At 47.5% G+C, this 17,691-nt stretch overlaps 1 protein-coding gene across 2 annotated transcripts in view; it reads right to left on the minus strand.

Moving 5' to 3' along the window:
* Nucleotides 1-17,415, minus strand: part of CEP192 (centrosomal protein 192) — a 2,224,848-nt gene extending 2,207,433 nt beyond the window's left edge. The window contains exon 1 of one of the 2 annotated variants that reach the window (XM_078687485.1): nt 17,202-17,415. The gene's annotated coding sequence lies outside the window, so the exon portion shown is untranslated. Of the gene's footprint in view, nt 1-15,554; nt 15,661-17,201 lie in introns of those variants that run through there. The other variant, XM_078687486.1, reaches the window with a different exon arrangement.
* Nucleotides 17,416-17,691: the final 276 nt, after the last annotated feature.

Genomic DNA, 17,691 nt, shown 5'->3' on the forward strand with positions numbered 1-17,691 from the left:
AGGATGCACAGAGTGGTGAGCAGGGGCCCGGAAGTGGTCGTCCACTGGACATCCTGATCGGTGTCCACAACTTTGCACTCAAAGAAAAGATTATAAGAAAGTCCTGGGAGTCACCAATAATACAATTCAGAGGTCAGGCACTACACATGTTTCAATATCTAGCCAATTCAACGTTCCAAGAGTAGGCCTAACAATTGGCTTACTCTTGGGGCCACTCATTCAGACTGATATTCCAATGGCAGGGCCTGCCCTGCTTAGACAGCTCCGCTCTCTGTCGGAAGCGTGCAAGTTCCTCCAGTTAGATCTCCAGGAGGAACCCGATAATCTGGCAAGCAGATTACTTTTAATAGGTTGAGATGGAGAAGAGTTCCTGAGGTGGTCGGGCATCCGTACAAACCCAGAGACAATGGTGTCTGAAAGAAAGACCCTTTTGGACAAATTAGCAGAAGATACCATATGCAATGATCCAGCATGAGGAGACATAGCACAAAATGAGAGATGGGACGGTGCCGGGGCAGAGCAGGGGGACTCAAGGTGCATCTGGAACTCCACTAAAAGACTATCATTGGTAAGGCGATGGCTTACGATGGGCCATACACAATCCAGAGACTATTTATTGTTAACTGTTGTTTTTGTTAAGGGGTTAGTTCATGGGTGCCTATCAGCCAGCAGAATCTCTTTACATACTTAACTTGTGTGGCCGAGTGAGGGTGCGGGAGAACTCTAAGGAGGAGCAACAACACAAACTTGAGGGTCCTGACCATCAATGTCAAGGGCCTGAAAAACCCGGTCAAAAGGAAGGTGATACTTTCCTACCTAGAAAACTCTCGAGCGGCGTGTGCCTCTTGCAGGAAACACAACGGCTGCACAGGGACAGTAACAGGCTCAGGTCTCAACCTTTTCCACAGCAGTTTTTTTCCTCCCTGACCCAATAAAGTGCAAGGGTAGCACTACTATTCTCACGATCATTTCATGGAAAAGTGGGGATAAAGATAGCAGAAATTAAGGGCCGTCTCCTAGGAAACCGAATACACTTTGGCTCTCACACTATACTCCTAGGGTTTATATACACCCCAAATGAGAGAATGGCGCAGTTTCTACAACAGGTAAAGTAATGGCCACACCAGATAAGTGGGTGATACTAGGAGACTTAAATTTAGTATTCCATAACGACTTATATCGCTCGACCCGAAGGCAGGGAATAACAGGGGCAATTAGCGCTGGGGTGCTCGCTGGCTGCAAGAACTGGGCATAAAAAAATTGCGGCAGGGTGCCATCCCATCTCAAGAGATTACACCTTTTCCTCCCATGCACATAGATCATATGCGCGACTAGACTACTTTCTGGGTGTAGGAAGGTAGATCCCTGACTATGGTTGCCCCCAACTTTTTGCCTGGTGTTTTGCTGGTTTTCTGACTTAGTTGACCTGGGGCCCTGCTATTCAGGACCCCAGGCCTACTGCTCTCTCTGAAAAATGGATTCCATGTACCCTAGGTACATATCTAATTGGATACTGAGTCACCTTATCAGTCCCTGTACAGTGTACCTTAGGTACCCAGGGTTTAGGTGTACCCAGGGCCTACCAGGGGCTGCAGCATGTATTATGCCACCCCTGGCTGGCCATCCAAATCTGACACAACTGGCTGCACGACAGCTGGGGCAAGGTGGTGTAATCACCCTTTGCTTTAGATATAGTATACCTATATCTAACCCTAAAATGGACACATGTATTCCTATCAGTCACTCCTATGGCAGGCCTTAACAATCCTGAAGGCAGAGTGCTTGGAATCCTGTGAGATAGTGCTCTGGCATGAGCTGAGCCTGTCTGCGGCTTTCGGGATCCATCCCTTAGCCGTTTCCATGATATCGCATACCATATACTCTTAAGTGCATTATAATCCTCGCGGTTAAATGCCAACTCTGGTATCGCTTTATCAAAACATGTCGAGTAAGGTGTCATACGAATTGGAATACTAACCCCTCGCCAATTCTGGCGACGGGGTTAGCATTCCACCCTTCTAGAGGGACACGACATGTATGTAACCTGTAACCCCGGTTAAAGTCAGACAGAGCCTTAGCTCCACAAAATGGATGCTGCCACCGAGACACAAGTCTGCCCTCCTGCTGCTGGGAGTCCTCCCAGCCCAGGAGGCAAGGACAAAGGGTTTCCTGCCAGGGGCGGTGCCAGCACCGTCCCAGACAGGATTTTGTGTATCCTAGGTAGGCAGGGCTTTAGAGGAAGGTGACTGCAAGTGGCACCCCGGTGCTCACTGTGCATAGGCCGGCTGAAACCAGTTCCAGGGGCACTCCAGCCCCTGATCTGGGGAAAGCCCGCCAAAGGAGAGGGGTGTAACCACCCCCCTCCTAGTCCCACCCATAGGGCAGGACTTAGTCGCGTGCCAGCCCCTTTTTGCAGGATAAAGGTAGGACCTGGCCCCCTTCCAAATGAGATCATCTTTGAATCCTGAAACTACTTTCCACGAAAGGAACTCAAGACTCTTCCCAAGATTCTCCCTTGTGACTAAGGAGTAGTCACCCTGCAGCAGCAGGCACCAACCAAGCATCGCGGTTTGTTGCCAGTCTCTTCTTCGGATCAAGACTGCTCCAGCTCGACGAGAACCGGCTTCCGTGGCACCTCTGACCTCAACCTACATCATCAGCCAAGCTGTGATCCGTGGGTGTGACGAGACCTCGAGGGACCGGCCATCTTCAGAACTGCACGACGCTTGTCCAGCACGACCACCGAGTGACCCTCGACCGAGTGCTTTGGGGTAAGAGAAGCCCCGACCCTGAGCAGCTCCAGCACCGAAGTTCAGCCCCCCTGCATCCACGAGATCTGCGTGGGGCCCTTCTGCTCTTTGCTGCCAACCGCGTTGTCCAGGTCGCTTGCCCGTTGGCTAGTGGCCCTCTCACGACGCTCCACGACGACAAACACTGCTGGTCTGGTTGCTCCAGACTAGCCCTTGCTCCCCTCCAAAAGAGGAGCACCCTGGACCCTCCTGGTCCACTCAAGACGCCATTTTAGGTCCACCGCGTGGGCCTTGCATTTGCCAAGACTTGTTGCCCAATCCTGGGTCCAGCGACATCGACAGCAAGTACCTTCGTGGGACAGCTTGCACCTCCATCCTGGTCGCCGACAACGCTTCCTGGTCCGAGAGACTGCAGAGCCCAGCAGCGCCCACTCACCTGGCTGAGGTGACTTCGTCCGGTGCCATCCTGGTGCCCACTCAAATCACTGGCTAGTGATTCAGAACTTGGTCCCCTCTGCTTACAGGTTTCTTCTTCCTTGATCCAGGCTTGGATCACTCCGAACTTCCTTCACTGGCCGCATGCCAGCAACTCTTTCTTCAGGCTCCTGGATCTTCAACGAGGGTTTTCGACGCAACTTCAACCCTATGCAGCCGCAGCCCCTGGGCTGGGTAACCTGAGTACTCCGGTGCTCCAGCATAGTCCAACACCCTAAGTGTTCGGATCCACTCTTGTTTTCGACCCACATAGTCGGGTTCGCCCGAGAACAGTAACTTTGCAACTGCTAGCCTCCATAGACTTTTTCCCGCCTTACGCGTGAGAGTTCCCACTCTGCACACGACGTCCACAGGCCTCCTGCATCTAATCTCAGTGTTTAGAATTGTAGGCCTAGCGATTCCTGAGTCTAGAAAAGTACTACTTACCTGCTAGCAAGTTCGCATTCCACTTACTGTGTATATGGTTTTTCGTGCCCCTAGGGCATTTGTGTAAATTGTGCGACTTAAAGTATTTTCTTAAGAGTTTTGTTGTGTGCTTAGCTCCCGGACTCATAAAGAGTTCAGGGTAGTCTTGTTATAAATAAATATCTGTTTATTTTCATAACAACTTGTGTGGTGTCCTTTCACTTGGTGTTCAAGGGGTAATGTGATGGTAAAACAGCTGGCTTAACACGCCCTCTAGAGTCTTAGCCTTAGACTGCTCGTATCCATGCTACTAGGATAGCTGGTCTATAAGGTTGACTTACAACCAATCAATAAAGGGTTGTTTGGACTGATACATAGTGATCACTAGAATAGTGAGCACTGCATATCAGGCCAACTGCTCACACTGGGCTCCAGGGAAGTACAAGCAGCAACGCGTTCCAGAGATATCAAACCCAGAACCCTATCTAATCACTCAGTGGTTCTTTTAGACCTTACCCTCCCACCACAAAATCGAGAAGCCCATAGGTGAAGACAGATTTGCTACTTTGCCGCCCGGTAACTGTACAGCAAGTAGGGAAGTCCATCATGGACTACCTGGTAGTCAACGATCTCCTCAGGATCTTGCCTGGAATGGTCTGGGATGCCCTAAAGCTGTAATCAGAGGCAGCCGATAGCAATATCAGTGGCAGAAACCAAAGCTTGGAGAGAGAAACTGACACAGCAACAGGTCTGGGAAGTTTAACGAATTCATCATCGCATTGGGGCCCCACGGGTATGGCGACAACTGGAGACAGCAAGGAAGCAATTAGCAGGCTTAGACCTAGACCATGCTGAGAACTCGATTCTTCACCTTAAACATGCTTATTACCTGGGAGGGAATAAAAGTGGGCAACTGTTAGCCACCAAACTCAAAGGGCAATGTCAAGCTAACACCGTAGAGATCCCGACATCAGAAACAGGAGAAGTCCTAGAAGGTTACGAGGCAATAGCAACCAAATTGGATCCTTTTATAATGATCTATATTCGCCAAAGAACTTTTCCCCCATAGAAGATCGCTCATTACGTGGAAAAAGCCATGGTAACCAGATTGACAGGGTAGCAAGCAGCTGACCTCGATAACCCTATCCCAATAGAAGAGGTTATAACAGCCATCACAAGCCTAAAACCCAATAAGTCACCCCGCCCTGATGGCTTCCCGGCTATCTAATATCGAACTTTTTTTTTTTTTTTTTAAACTTTATTGTTAGGAAGGAATAGTGGTTAATCAGTTGCATACATCCATTCGGTAATCGTTACATTTCGTACAAGTTATCATTGCAGTAATTAACGAACTACATTTTCGTAACTTAGGACAAAGTGGTCTGCTGCTTCACGGGTCTTGTATACGCATCAACTGTAGGATACTTTACGTAAAGTGCAGTCCCTTGGTACCCCCTCCCTCCAACATCAGTGATGGCTACATCTCTTTTCATTTAGAACATTAGTAGCAAACTTCCCAACTTACCCCCCAAACATGTGTCATCGCAACCCTTTTGTGTCTCCCACAGCTCGTAGTAGCCTGTGCCCCTATTCGTACTGCAGTATAAGGCCAGGTTATTGCCGCCCATGTAACATTGTCATGTTCCCGAGGCCATCGCCCCGCAACCGTTCAGTTACTCTTCCTCCCCCTCTGAGTCAGATTCCTCTCCTTCTGGTAATGGCTCACAAATGTCCCCTCTGTACATGTTCCACGCCGCCCAGACTTTGTTCCATTTCCGGGGCGCTGCTCGAAGCACGTAAACCGCTCTCTCTGTCACCATTAGGATGTCCATGTTTTTAGCCCATCTACTGGCGGTGGGTACTTCTGGCGCCCCCCATTTCTGTGCTATATCCCGCTTAGCCACTGTCATTGCCAGTGATGCCCAAATCAGCTCATACCTACCCAGATCGTTGGGGTCCCAGATGTTTAGAAGGCACTTACGTGGTTCAGGTAAAATGGGAAGTTTAAGGGCCTGGGAGATGGATCGGAGCACCTGTCTCCAGAATTCGCGTATTTGTGGGCATTCCCATAGTGTGTGGAACAGTGTCCCTTCCTCCCCGCAGCCTCGCAAACAGAAGGGGTGTATCGCTCTCTGTATTCTGTGCAGCAGTGTCCTGGTGTAATAGATGCGGTGTAGGATTTTAAGTTGGACCAATCTGAGCTTACTAGAGATTCCCACCTCCTTCGGGGGAGGCCAGGGCCTCATTCCATTCAAATTCGTCTGTCTCACCTAGTTCCTCTTCCCACTTTCCTTTAAGCTTTAGCGTCGGGTCTTTGAGATTGTTGATCAGCTTTTTGTATGTAAGGGAGGTGGCGCTTTGGAGCATGAAATCTGTTAGCAGTCTATCTTCCAAAGGGGAAGAGTCCGGTAGTGAGGTGCCGGTAGGGATAGTCTGCAGTAATGCATGCCTAATCTGGACATACCGAAACGTTTCTGTGGGTCCGAGGTTGTATTGCTGTTGCAGTTGTGGAAATGGTATTACTGAGTCAATGTCCCAGAGGTCTCCTACTGTAGAGATGCCTATTGAGTCCCACCGCTCAAACCCCTTACAGCCTCTCAGGTTCCCCAGTGCTTTCGTGTCCCACAAGGGCGTCATTTTAGTGATTCGGCCTGCCCACCCCAGCCGGGCCTGTGCCACGTGCCACAGCGCCACCGTGTTTGGTCGGACCAATAAGGGCCTTCAGTTGTGATTTGTTGTAGAGCACGGACAGCATACAGTCCGTCCCCAGTTGTTCCCAATCCGCCCGATAGGCCGGGTCGTCTTTCGGGGCGTGGATCCAATAGTTTATAATCTTGAGTTGGGCCGCCCAGTAATATAGCTGAATGTTGGGGAGCGCTATGCCCCCCTCGTACCAGCTCTTTACCAGCTTGTCATACGCTATGCGCGCCGGGCCTGTGTTCCAAAGCAGGACCGTGACCAGCGCAACAATCTGTTGGAAGTAACGCTGAGGTACCAGGTGTGGAGTATTCTCCAGGACGTAGAGGAGTCTTGGGAGGGCCATCATCTTGTACAATGCCGCCCTGCCCAGCAGGGTCAGGGGGAGGGCCGCCCAGTGCTTAACATCTGCTCGCAGGCGATCTATGGGTGGTTTTAGGTTGTTCACAAAAAAGTCTGCTTCCCCGCTCGCGATGATAATACCTAAGTATTTGAAAGAGGCCGACGTCGTAAGCATAGGACAGTTCCCCTGCAGTCTCGGCGCCGGGCCTTTTAATGTGTATATGGTGGATTTCGACCAGTTGAGAGTGTAGCCCGATGTGCGCCCATGCGTGTCACATAGGTCTAGTAGGGCTGGGATGCCGGTCTCGGGTGCGGTCATGTAGATGAGCATATCGTCCGCGTATAGCGAGACTTTGTCCTCCCACCCCTCCTCCCATTTGATGCCGGCGAACAGGGGTGTTGATCTGATCTGGATGGCCAGGGGTTCAAGCACCATAATATCGAACTTTTTGCAACTTGGTAGCTCCCCTTCTCAACAAAGTTTTCAATGCAATTACAAGAGCGGAGACACTCCCACCATCAATACTAGAAGCCTCCATTTATGGTCATAGGAAAACCTGACAATGATAAACAGCTATGGGGGTCCTATCCCCCCCCCCATTTAGATTTGAAACGTAGATGCTAAATTATGCATAGGGATTTTAGCGACGTGTCCGGCCCCACACATGATAAGGCTGGTTGCCCCAGACCAATCAGGATTTATTCCTAACAGACAATGTTCAGAAAACACCAAACACTCCTCCATTTAATAGATTAGGCATCCCGCTCCCAGCGTGAAATGAGCTCTCTATAGATGCAGAAAAGGCATTCGACTGGGTGCACTGGCCGTGCCTAGCAGAAGCCCGGAGGCATTTTGGACTAGGGGACAGATTTTGCTCCTGGGTGCTGAGCAGATACAAGAGACCCTAAGCCTCGGTTTGAGTAGTAGGTAGAAACTCTGAGAGCTTTCCAATTCGACGCGGCACGCGTCAGGGGTGTCCCCTCTCCCCATTATTCATGCTCTATATGGAGCCATTTGGGCAAAGAGTGTAAGACAACCCTGATGAGAGAGGCATGTGCTTTAGGGGTGAGGAACACCACATCACACTATACACGGATGTCAGTTTCCTCAGACTATCCACGAGGAGCACTTCCGAATTTCCTGAGAGAGATCCAGAGATTCGGAGCAGTATCAGGCTACTGAATTAATATCACTAAATCACAAGCATTGAACGTAACAGTACCCCACACAACCCAAGAACTCCTTACTCGAGCATATTCAATTTCGGGGATTCAACTCGTTTCAATGATCCAAGACACTGTGACACTTAATTATCGAGAGATTGTAGACCGTCAAAATGGACTTGGGTTGCTGGCAATCATACGCTCTGTCATGGCTAGGGCGAGTTGCAGCATTATAAATGACAGTCCTTCCTAGGATTTTGTATATATCCTTGACTTTGCCCCTCTTGCCTCCAAGGAGGAGTGCTCCAGACATTGCAGAGAGCTTTCCAGCCCTTCGTGTGGGCGAACAGGCACCCTCCCATGAGATGAGATTAGTGTTGGCGCAGTCCGAGAGAGAGAAGCCTAGGCGTTCAATCTATCATGGACTATTTTCAAGCAGCGCAGCTTAGGTACCTGGTAGAATGGTCCCGCCCAGAATCAGAGAAGTCTTGGCTATTTATGGACAGGGCGCTGGCAGGTACATCTCTGTGGAAGATCCCCTTCCTGCAAATAGATATTCGCCCACCTAGACTTTCTCTCTCGGTGATCATGGCGCCCACTCTTTACAGTGTGGGACACAGTGGGAGCAAAGACGGGTCTCACTTCATTCCCTTCCCCGCTGCCGACCACTAGCAGAGAATTCAGACTTTACCCCGGAAATTAACCAGTTTGAGTTTGGCGCCTGGCAGAAACCATAATGTAGATCATTTGGCCATTTGTTCGAGGAACAGGAACCCATCCCATTCGATACTCTAGGTGACAGAGAGCTCCCCGAAGAAGAAAGATTACACTACATAAAAATTAGACACTGGTCGATGATTCTAGGGATTAAGGCAGCTGCGCAGCAACATTTAACCGGCTTCGAGAGATGGCTCCTGGTTAGGGAATCGGACAAACAGTTGGTCTCAGATCCATAATCCTGAATCAGAGACAAAGTTCACTGCCCTGTTGCAGGAGGAACGAGAAATATGGCGACAACTGACACAAAAAGAATGGAGTATATTCACTACAGGGCCAGACAGCTCCCAACACTTCTAATGCAGAGACAGCGACGAAGAACATTGCTTATTGGTATTTGACCCCAGAGCGCGCACACAAAATTAACCGAGCGCGGGAGAACACATTTTGGAGATGCAGGGAATTTACTGGGACACTAACTCATATCCTCTGGGAATGCACCAAATTGGTACACTTTTGGGAGGAGGTCTTCACTGAGATGGACACTCACCTGGATTCCCAGCTTCCCTGCCTATATTACTTTGGGTCTCCCCAAAAAACTCACCTACCCGCTTCAATCTAAGAGAGGTAAACACAATACTTTGGTACTTAGAGCGGCGCAATAATCAGTACTGGCATTGTGAGTTACAGATAAGACACGGACGAGATTAGCATGGCTACACTGCATCTGGGACTTACTGGGGATGGAGAGGCTTCCTTTAGCCCTTAAGTCGAAGGGGGACGCATTCAGAGAGATTTGGCACCCATTCATAACGCTTCTATCACAGGAATTCATTGAGCTCGGGGAACATCCTTTACAACGCAACTTTTACCCCACACTACCATTACAACGCAACCATTACAACGACTTGCGCTGGAGGGCGCTGTAGGATAGGGAATAGCTTAATTTTCTATCCAATACCTTCCCTACTATCCACGGGGACTGGAGTTGGAATAGAAAATTAAACTTTTCCACTATCCAGCGCCCCCCAACGTAAGTCGTTGTAATGGCATGCGTGGTAAAAGCATGCGTTGTGATGTCATACAACCATTGAGCTCACTTGCCCTAGATATCTGAGACTGCTGCGACTGACAGAACACCAAAATACCTAAGCCAAATCGGACAAGATGGAGCTAAAGGACGCAGACATAGAATAGATTAGGCTATGAGTCACAGGCACCCAAGGGGGGGGGGGGGATGAGGGAGGGAAGGTAGTTGGGATTTCTGTTTGATGTAATAAGTTGCATTATAGCTGATAACGGCTGAATGTTGATGCACCGTCAGATATTTCTGGAATGATTATCTTGAAAACAATGAAAACAAATTCAAACATAAGAAGGTCACCTACGAAACCCTTTCTAAGCAGTTAGCCTAACCCTTGAACCCAGACTGCCGGTCCTGAACTCCACAAAGGGAATTGGCGATAGATACCCCCAACCCTGAAGCACACATTTTCTGTAACCACTGTTGTGGGGACCGTGACATTTGGTATAGAAATCTTTGACTGCCTGGAAGTTTCAGCCACATTCTATTAAAGTGGAAGACAGTAGCTGTGTATTCCAACAACCGGTTCTGGCCTCTGCTGCTGTTTTGCTTATTCCAATCAGACTGGTCCAGTAAGGTTTTTGTCACGAAGTGTAAGCAGGAAGGTGGGGTGGTGCTGAAGTCTCCATGCTGGAGAAACCCAAAATAAGAGCATTAAGACAAGAGAGTGTCCCACTTAACTACTTATTACCTGTGGAGTACAGTCATTCCAGAGATTAAGGGGCCAGGAAAAAGCAGGGTAGACACTCCCTCAATTTATAAGGGTCCCAAAGGTACTTTCCTCACCCCTTCTCAGTCGACCAAACAATCCCTTGAATGTTTTACAGTTAAAATATATAATTTTTCTCCATAAGATGTATCGTACACCTGCCTCATTATATAGAATGGGCTTCAGACATGCAAACAATAACTTCCTCACTAAATACAATGCTTCTAACTTCGGCATATTTATCTCAATAATGAGAAATACAGCAAACCAAAAGGTAATGTAATAATACAATTAAACAAATATATTCATAGTTGTCTTTGTCATGGAGCCATGGGAATATGAGATGTAATCACATCTGTAAGATTATGTACACCATTTGAAATTGCATCTCTCACACCACTATATGTCGTGTGCGACATATGAATTGCGCTCCTAACCATAATTAGCAAATATCAGTGGTTTTAATTCAGTACCTTAACTTCATTTTATCCAGTGAACATACATACATATAAAGTATAGATGAACCGTATTGCACGGTACATTGCCGTTGAGGGGTTCTGATGACATCATTAACCAAATTTGCACACAGTGGTTTGTAAATGTAACCAGACCTCAAACGAGTAAGTAAAATACAAGAACATAACAAAGATGAGAAAACAAAACCTATGCATTTAACAGTGTAGAATTTTAGAAAAAAATCTTGTGAGAAGGTAGCCTGGCATATGATGTCCACTAGTTCTAGTGGGCACCTTGCACCAGTCTAATCGACCCTTATTGATGGTGGTTATAAAGTCAACCTTATAGAAAACTATCCTAGTGGTAGCATGAACCAGCAGTCTTCAGGCTAAGACTTCAGTAGGCGAGTTAAGCAAGTTGTTTTACCATATATAAACCCTTGAATACCAAAGGAAAGGACACCACACAAGGTATATATCAAATCTATATGTATTTAATCTAAACACAACCCCTCTGCACTCTTTATGGGGTCAGAGGAAAAAATACAATACAAGTCACACAGTTAATACACGATAAGTTGCACAGTATATGTTATGCCCTAGGGGCCTCACAAACCATATACTAAGAAAGTGGTATAAGTACCACGTGAGAGTTAGAAAGCAGGCCTAGGGCCTGTTGAATCGCTGGGGCTACACTAAGCAACCAAAGGTTAGGAAGTAGGAGACCCACAGGAGCCGCGTGCAGTGTCTAAACACAGGCGCGGGTTCCCATTGACTTTCTATCGAGTTCGTAAAAGTTACAAAGTTACAAATAAAGGACACTGCCGGATGGACTAGGATGGAACCCTTTTAAACTAGGACACTTCGAGAGTCAAGACCCACGGGAGCACCGGAGTACTCGTGTACCCTCACCCAGGGAAGCCGGGTACATAGGTGTCTTTTCGTGTCGGGTTTCGTCGTCGTTTTCTATGGAGAGCTGCAAAGAAGTGCTGCAGGAAACCAGAGGAAAAGTGTCCGGGTGGATCCAAGGGTGGATCGGAGATGTGAAGAACCTGAAAGCAGAGGGGACAGAGTCTGGGTCACTAGCCAGTGACCAGGCAGGAACCAGGAAGTAACCAGGCGATGTTGGGTGCTTTACTGGTGAAGAAGGTGAGTTTGTCTCTTCAGCGACGAGGTCCAGGAGGCATCGATGATGACCAGGAGCTGGATTCGAGCTGTACCACGATGGATCTAGATGACTGCACCGTCGGTATCCGGATTGGACCCAACAAGCTTTGGCAACCACAACACACACAGGATGTCGAGATTGGCTCTGTTGCAGACCAGCAAGATCTGTGGCGCTTCTCCTTTTTAGGGAAGCTGGAGCAAGCCTGGAGCAACCAGGAAAGCAAAGTAGTTTCAAGATGGTGTCTCCGGGGGGCTCACTAGCCGACGGGCAAGGAGCCGGGAAGACGCGTCGAGCACAAATGTGAAGGCAGGGCCCACGGGACACTCGTGGAGTGTGGGGGCCTGGGCCTCGGTGCAGATGATGCTCGGGGCTGGGGCTTCTCGTACCCCAATGCACAACTTACTGAGGCTTCAGGAAAGGAGTGCAGGTGGCAAAATGCAGGATGTCCAAGATATCCGGTCCCAAGTCTCTCGTGTCCGCCACAGGTCTCAGCTTTGCTGTGGATGTGGGTCGGAGTCAGAGAAGTCTGGAAGTCCAGTTCTTGAGTCGCAGAGTCTTTGGGTTCTGGCGGGAGCCTTGAAACTGCAGACCGGCAAAGTTGCTGTTGGTGCCTGTTTGAACAGGGTGGTCACTCCTTGACCACAAGGGAGATGTCTTCCGTTTTTTAGTCAGAATAGAATGTCGAAGGTCCAATAGTTCTGTATTAAAGTTTCATTCCAGAATAATCTAAAGTCCTGGGGACACAGCTCCTATACTTATACTAAGGATGGGGGCTGGATTACCTGACTAGGTCCCTCCTATGGGTGGACCTGAGAAGGGGGTGGTTACACCCCTTTTCCTTTGTCCAGTTTCGCGCCAGAGCTGGGGCTGGAGTGCCCCAGCAACTGGTTTGAACTGGGCTATGCATGGAGCACCTTGTGTGCCCCAGGCAGTGTCTAGATGCATTCGCTGAATGCAGCCCTCCCTGCCCCAATACACAGAACCCCTGCCTGGGGAGGTGCTGGCACCTCCCTGGACAGGAAACCTATTGTCCAGGCCGACCTTGCCGGAGTTTCCCCCAGCAACAGGAGGTCTGACTCGTGTCTGTGGTAGCAGCATCCATTTTGTGATGCTGAGGCTCTGTTTAAATTTAACCGGGTAAAGCAGTAAGTTACAGGTCTTCCCTCTAGAAGGGTGGAATTCTACCCCCGCCGCCAGAATTGGCGGGGGGTGGTAGTATTCCTAAGTGTTTGACACCCTACACGACACGTTTTGATAAAGCCAAACCAAAGTTAGCATTAACCGTGAGGATTATAATGTACTTCAGAGTATATGGTATGGCTATATCATAGAACAGCTAAAAGGAAATGGTTCCGAAAGCTGCAGAGGGGCTCAGCTCATGCTAGGGCACCCTCTCACATAAAACCAAGCACTCTGCCTCCAGGATTGTCGAGGCCTACCATAGGAGTGGCTTATAGGTGTATATATGTTAAGGTAGATATAGGGATACTATATCTAAGTAAGGGGTGATTACACCACCTTACCCAGGCTGTGTGAACAGACCTGTGGTGTCAGTTTGGTAGGCAAACCAGGTGTGACAATACATGCTGCAGCCCCTGGTTAGCCTAGGGTGCACCTATGCCCTGGGTACCTATGGTACACTATACAGGGGCTCACAAGGGTGACCCAGTAACCAATCTGGTATGCACCTAAAGTGCATGGTATCAATTTAGAGAGAGAACAGCTGGGCTGTGGGTCTGATTAGCAGGCCTACACCCACATTAAAGTTGAAAAAACAGAGAATCACAGCAAAAAGTGGGGGTGACCATAGGAAGCAGACCCTACTCTCCTACACATCTCTTGCTTTAGTAAAACACATTCGGTCTGTAGTGAGCACATACTGTTAAATCTGTTTGCCTCAAGGTGCATCAAGGTGGTGGTTTTTGATTAATCAGTCATGTTCGCACATTTCAGCACACCAATAAAGGTTGTGCAACTGTATTTACAGTTTTTGTGAGCATGTCTGATATACATTAAAACTATTGCCATTAAACAGTTTTGATGATTAAACAAACTTAGAATGTGAACCTACACTTTTAACTTTTATCTCGCAAAGGCAGGAGTATACAGAATGGTCACGCAAAAATATATCAAAATTTGATCATTTCAAGAACTTTTCAGTTGATCTCAACGCCAAGCCCCATCTGCTGTTTCTTCAGTCACTGCGCTGCTCCACCCAGTTTCCCTTGTTCTGTTCCTCTCCATCATCACTCTACAGGCCATTTAAGTCTAGGCTCTTGTGATGGCGTACAGCCTTTAGCACGATGCTAGAATCATGCTATTCCTATACAGTGTCGGCAATAGACCAAATGTGTTGTTAACATGCATTTGTTTAGCACGCAAGCCATTACACTGATTTGATTTTGGGGGGTTGGGGGAGGGGGACACATTAGTGGAGAGGTGTTGGATTTAAAGTCTAACACCTTCCCTATTGTTGCGCAGACTGGAGTTGATTAGTGCATGATACTAATCCAAAGTTCAGCGCCCCCCTAAGCCAAGTTGTTGTAACAACTTGCGTGTAAAAGTAAACCGTTGTCACTAGGTGTTCATACTATATTGGCGTTAAAGAGGCATGCTTTCTAAACGCATGCGCGATTCCGACATACAATCATTGTGATAAAGCACATTAAATGCTCACTTTTCTCATCTAGTAGTCAGTGAAACAGCATGAGGTTCAAATCAATTAAATGAATTGGTTACCTATACGAACAAGGGGGGTGCTGGTGAGCAGTTTATTTCCTAGGCAGCCTCCGCTGACTAGAGTCAACTGAGTCACCAACCACACAATCTGCAAAATAACAGCACTCAAAGATGCCCCCAGCTGTTACAGCTCAAGAGCATTTTATCATTTATAACGTATCCTTTCTTTCTGCTCCTGAGACACAAACACTGATTTTCTATCTAGAACGTGCTGCCTCACTGTTCGGGCCCACCCAAGACTTACTAAGCATATCAATCTCTATCTCCTCTGTTTCCCATCATGTCTAGAGCACCATAGGTACCACCCAAGTCACTCCACTCGTTGTGCTGACATCGCTTGACCCTTGTAGGTGCCGGTCAGGTAAACTGCTGCAGCTCCCAACTACACAGGTCAGGTAAACTGCTGCAGCTCCCAACTACAGTTGCTGCTCGCCTTCTAGAGTCCAGACCACAGGTTGCACCATCACCCGGGGTTACTACAAAATGGCGTGTGCTGAGAAGTCTGTGTGCTAAGAACAGCTGCCCACCACTTCAGCATTTGCCACCCTCTTCCACTGCTACATCTCATATTTCTGAGAAATGCTTACACTGCTTAATTCTGTGTAATACCTGTTCTGGGTGTGTTTAACACAACTTTCACAGATCATGCTTGATTATGTGCCTGTTGCATTTGCACTGCTGATGACCATACATCATGTGTCTTCTGTGGCAGTCTGAGAAGCGTGCACGAATTCACCCCCTATAGCTGGCTTGTATATATGCTGGAAACCTGCACTGTTACACTCTGTGATAATGATCCTAGTTATGGAAAACACTGTTATCATCTCACCACTCTTTGCAATTTCTCCATCAGTTCTGCTGTGCTTCTAGACATCTGGAAAATAGCCCTATGTCACAGCTTCTTAAGAAACCGAATGCTGATCCATCTGTTTTAACTACGGACCCATTGTGTTACTCTTTTCCAAAGAAAAAAAGAGAAATGCATTAATCACAACTTATCAACCATTCTAAATTATCATCAGGCTACAGAAAGCAGAGCCTGAAAATGAGCAGTGCTTTGTCGGATTTATGGACCAGGCTGGGGCACAGAAGTGAAGCACTGAAGTATTTAACTCATAAATAAAAGTACTTGTTGACTATTGGAGTGAGAGAGCAAAACATGTTTCTGAATGCTTTTAAATGGAGAAAATTAAAATGTAAAGTTACCGTAATCATGAACTCTTCATTTCAATGTTTTCGCATTCAAAGCGTCGCATTTACAAATGGCATGCCTTTTGCTCCCATTGGCCAGAAGACACTGTGCCATACTTATAACTGAAAAATTGTTCCTTTTTTCCAAAAGGGAAAATTTAACATTTAAAATTTTTCTATGAAACATTGTTTTAATGTCTTTCTACACTTTCAATAAAGCCAAATACCTCTTAATGTTTTATGAAGCATGTTCCATCACTTCAAAATACCTCCCAATTAAACAAATGTATTTAACGGTTATAAATATGGCACCGTATCTACAGCCCACTGGGAGCAAGATGTTTGTGAATGCGACACTTGAAAACAGGAAGAAAATAAATTTGATGGAATCCACATAAACAAAGTTAATGCTTCAGTTTAACTTTCTCAGCACAGTGCCATACTTATAAGTCAAAAAAGCAGCTATTATTTTAAGTGGGAAAAATGTAAAGTGTAGAAAAATTTTACATATTATGAGAATGTTAACAGAAATTTTTTTGCACTTTAAATTGCTCATTTGTGTCATACATGTAACGGTGCCTTTGGCAAAAGGTATGTCCTGTGCCACAAGTACATACAACACAGTCTCAGTCACCCGTACACACTTATCCCATTCATACAAACACATGTACATACATTCCCAAAGACCAAACTCTCACTGACAAAAGAGGTAGCCCCATCTTAGTGCCGATAGACAAAGTATTTTGTTCAAACCATAGCATTTGGCTCTATTGATATTAGGCTTAAAGTCAATTAACATGGGCATGGGAATATCTGTTAACAATTCACGAGCTGCTTAGCCTTCAATAGCTCACAAGGAGTGTCACTGATCAGAAGTAGCTCTCACTACAGAAAAGGTTGGAGGAGCCCTACAGTACGTTGTTAGCCACCCATAATGTCTGCAAATAAAAATACATTGAGAAAAAAAAAGCAGCGTCCGTGCCTTCGACATGACCTCTCCAAATCCATGCAGTGGTGCTTTAACGTGATTCCAAACAAGGTCTCTGGCTGTCAGCAGAGAAGACAGGAGCGTAAAACCCAGTGATCGCATGCAGTCCACCTGCCGAATTTAACAAAAATGTGTACAGCTTCAGCCTAATGAAGCACGAGCTTTCACACACTTTCCCGGAGTTTTGTAGGAGTGAATATAAACTCTTTACGTCTCCCTGAGGAAGCCTCAGCGGTTTACGCGCGCCTGCTGGCACAAAGCATCTCCCAACTCTTCCCGCGCCAGTTGCTCACTTGCCTGTCCCCACAGCTTCCCGGGTAGCCACCGGAACAACAACCGCCAAAACTTCAAAACGCAGAGGGCAGCGGCGGAGGCGTCGATCTTTCGAGTACAAGCTGCCGGGCTCCCTTTCCGCAGCAGCGCCACCAGCTGACAGCGCGACAACGGCGCAACAACGCAAGCGCAGCGTGCGACCTCACATCTATCAACAAACGCACGCAACGCGTGTTTCGGTGGATGCGGTCCAAGCCTCTCTATGGCCCCGGATGGAAGCTGATATCCTGTTGCTTGACTTTGTCCTGTGACTGAAACAAGGGCAATCGTTTGTCAAAAAAAAATCGAGGAACCTTAAAAATACATGGGACTCGAACCAGGAGGTGCAGCTGTCTCACTGTCAATCAGATTCCCATTGGGCAGTGACTGTAGTGACGTCAGTCTAAATTCGGAGGCGCCACGTGAGTCTGCCCCCAGTGTATGCCTAACTTGGATACAATTACATTGTAGCAGT

The sequence above is a fragment of the Lissotriton helveticus genome, chromosome 4_1, assembly GCF_964261635.1.
Source record: "Lissotriton helveticus chromosome 4_1, aLisHel1.1, whole genome shotgun sequence".
NCBI classification, from domain to species: Eukaryota; Metazoa; Chordata; class Amphibia; order Caudata; family Salamandridae; genus Lissotriton; species Lissotriton helveticus.